This window comes from Rhipicephalus sanguineus, chromosome 1 (assembly GCF_013339695.2).
Source record: "Rhipicephalus sanguineus isolate Rsan-2018 chromosome 1, BIME_Rsan_1.4, whole genome shotgun sequence".
In the NCBI taxonomy this organism is placed as follows: domain Eukaryota; kingdom Metazoa; phylum Arthropoda; class Arachnida; order Ixodida; family Ixodidae; genus Rhipicephalus; species Rhipicephalus sanguineus.
Genome location: NC_051176.1, coordinates 258,762,438 through 258,766,283, shown reverse-complemented (window position 1 = coordinate 258,766,283; position 3,846 = coordinate 258,762,438).

Here is a 3,846-nt window from a genome sequence, read left to right as displayed (position 1 = left end):
CCGTTCACAAACAAAAAGCTGACAACGTTACACAAAACGCAAATCACCGCCGGCCGTCGCCTAGCTCTGCTGCCGATCGAGCCGCCGCTGCCGCCGCGAACTGGCGGCTGGCGCGAACTAGTGGAGGAAGAGGGAAAAGGGGGAGGAACATGGAGTTTCTTACAATAAACTCTATGGGGAGGAAGGAACAAGTATTCTGAAACAAGCCTCACCCTTCACTTGACCGAGCTGAGCACAGCGTCACCATTCAACAGAAAAGACACAACGGTTCTCACAAAATAATCCCGCCTATTGCTCAATATTTAGTGAACATTCCTGCCAATAGGTGTATCTGCCATCGACATTGAGTCAAGGTGGAGCGCCGAGTGAAAAGATGTTCTTGAATGCAGGGGTAAACATGCGCGCTCCGACAACACCCGCTTCGAGCCTCCGACTGCGTAGCATCAGAGGTAGCATCAGTGGCATGCTCGCCTGGCTTGCCTGCGTTTGCTTCTGTTGTCGTTCGCTGTTGCGCGAGCGTTCCGCGGCCTTAGCCGCGTTGGCTTGAAAAGAATATACTTACCAAACTGCTGATAGAAACGCGCCTTGCGGAGCGAAACCAATTATTTTGAGGGCTTTGTTTTCTGCGTCTCTTCTTTCACTAAAGCGACAGTCACCGCTCTTTAGACATGCCGTTTTGGCGTCTTTGCGCTCGTGGACAAAACATTTGAAGAATCATTTATATAGTCGTTGCGCGCGCACTTTCCCCCAGAATGTCTAAAAATGTCTGAAAGTAGACGTTGTGGACTTCTTTGGTAGAATACACTCTGGCTATGTCGTAGCTGTTGAAAACGGTAATAAACAGTACGCAGGCATATTTGAGAGGCAAGTGCTTTATTTTGCAAAAATGTCTATTCTTGATCTTCTCGTAAACCAAGACGTCTATAGCCGTCCGTAGCCGTTTCGAGACGTCTTTTAGAGGTTTTGTGTTACATGGGCAAGAGAGAATTTCGGCATGTCTAGCCCGCGTTTCAGAGGAAGAGCGGTAAGGGTGAGTGGAGAGGGGAAATGGGAGAGGGCAGATGACAGGGGGAATGGTGAGGGGGAGTGGAGACGAGGTGTGTCGAGATGGTATGCGCAGTAAGGGTGGTCACGCCGCACACCACCACCGGATTGAACTCCGCCTTAAAGGGACACTAAAGGCAAATAAAAATTTATGTCAGAGTGAAAGCTCAATGTATGACAACTTGTAAAACGGCAATATTATCAACAGCAGTGCCCTACTTACCGAGAAATTAAGCTAAATGTATCACATGATGAGCGCCACGAGTGGGACATTTTCGAAGTGATCCCAATGACGTATGAGAGTCTGCTTACAATAAATCACTAGTAATCAAACTAGCAGAAATAAAAAAAGAGCCTTCCGTGCATCAAAAGACGTAATAAAATGCTGTTTGTTCGTTTCCGTTTGATTCATGGAAAAAAGAACCTCTGTTACGTTGCCATGGGGAACGGCGCGCGTGGTTCAAAGGTTCCGTTTTCGCCGAACTACGCTTCGCCCGGCGCCCTGCCCCGCTCACGCGGTCGCGTCTCAGTGGTAGTTTCGGGATCGCGTACTGCCGCGGCGTACAGCCCAGCGTCGCGAGCCAATGTCTCGTTGTCAAGTTCTCCGTCCACATCCATTGCGGCGATTGCGGCAAGCTTCGATGGCTTCGATGGCCGTTGTTGCTGCTGTGGGTCCCGCTACTTTCGTTCTGCTGCTACTGGTGTCGGCGGCCGCGCAGTAAAGGCGGGCAACGTTGGGCACGGCAGCAGTGACGTATGGAAGTCGGATTTCAGGCGGGTGACTTGAAGTGCGCTAACGCGATGCGGACCACTAAAACGTGATTTTATTTCAAAATAAGCGCTTCCTTGGCATAAAAGTAGCACTGCGAGGTTTCTGGACCGCTATTTCAACAGTCAACGTCGACTTAATGTTTGCCTTTAGTGTCCCTTTAAGATACTTCCCATCTAAAAGAGTGTGTGGAGAGTACTCGTTGAGTGCGGACGTTCCTTCTGCTTCAGCGCATCGCGCCAAACCGCGTGTTCGGGCTGGTTGGCGTCCCCACCGGTCGTGTTGGTCACCGCCGGTCTTCGCCTGCTGCTGCGCCGGGACTACCAGCCCGGAACACAGCACTCATGTTTCCCGACGTATTGCCAGATGGCGTCCATATCTCACTCAGCGGCTCTTCTATCGTCTTTAGCTTTAGACGACATTCGCAGCGAAGCACGCAGATACGCGGCCAAATTTATTATTATTTTTTTTTTTGCTAAGCAAACGAAAATAGAGTGTTGAAGGAATAGTTTAACAGCCAAGGCTCTGGCTCTTTCTCTTTAGATGTCAACGCACTGCGGAAAGATTCAGCCTTACCTCCATGTCGACATATCCGGCTAACCTTGCAAGAAGAAACAGTGTGTATAATAGCGGACTCAAGATACTTACGAGAACCATGAGCATCATTGAATACAACTTGATACACTTTATGCGCACAGTCATTCTTGGAAGGTGGGGACAGGAGCCATTATGGTTTCTTGTACTTCGCTCGCAGTTTTCCTACTTTGCAAGGAAATATATATATACAAAATAGATAGACTGCTTGGCGTGATGAGAAAGTCCGGAAGAGAGTGGGAGTTGGTGTTTTTCTCTCTTTCTTTTTTAGCATCTTAATCGAGCGGGACGAGCTGTCGCTGCTGAGTTGCGGGCGGCCGGTTAGTGACTAGATTGCATCGTCCAACGTTGTCACGACAGCGACATCCTCGCTTGTTTTGTTTTTGCTCGCGCGGATTATTTATTGTGGCTTATTATTATTTTTTTTTATTGAAGGCGCGTCACTGGCATTGCGGCGCGCAAATGAGAGGGAATTCGCTCTGATGGCACAACTGACGGGTCGGCGCCGAACGAGAGAGAAGTGAAACAACAACCGAACCAGACAGCACCTCTCATTCCTCACGGGACAGCCCGATCAGGTCAAATTACATCAATGCCCGTGCAACGCTACCGAAACGGCCGGCATAACCAGAGCCAACAAAAACTTGGCCTCAAGTCCTCACGCAAAAGAATAAAGGAAAACGAAGGAACACGGGAAGGATCGACTGTAGGAGAAAAGCAAAGAAACAAAGAGCCAGAAATGGAATTCCTTACGCTACCGTTGCCACCGACAATACAAGCGACCCGTGGAATGCCGGGATGTGTGTTTCTTCGAGCACCCGTGTTCTTTCTGCTGACAGCGTTCCTTTGATTCACTCGTTTTCTTTCTTTTCCAGCTCGCACGTTATTATTCTCCCCATTTTATCATTATTGTTCTTCCGACACTTCTACTGCGTTTCATTCATTGACACTCGACGGTCGCTGTCAGTCTCGTTTTTTTTTTTCTTTTTTTCGTGCCTTGCTTTTGGGGTTGACCCCCAATCTGGTTGGCGGGGTGTTGTGTTTTGTTCCGTGCCGTGCTTTTCCCGGCGGCGCTCGTCGCCCGAGCGGAGAGAATTCCGGCGTCTCCTGAGCAGCCACGTTGACGAGTGGAATTCACTTGTCAGAGCGACGCGGGCACAGCCGGGAGCAATAACGGTCCTGGCAGGTTGCCAGTGCAGCGAGTGCCGCGTTCTTGCCGCACACACTTCCCCCGCGATTGCCCGGTGCACTTTCCGCAGTTTGGGAAAGTGCGCCCCCGTGTCTTCGACTAATGTCAAAGGTGACACGCCTCGTGTTCGAGCCCTTCCTTTCCCCACTCTGCGCGAACGGATTTCCTACACTCTCTTTTCTTTGTATGTGTAGTTCTTGGCGTGCGCAGAAAAAAAAGGAAAGTTTTATTGTAATTTCCTTTTTATTTC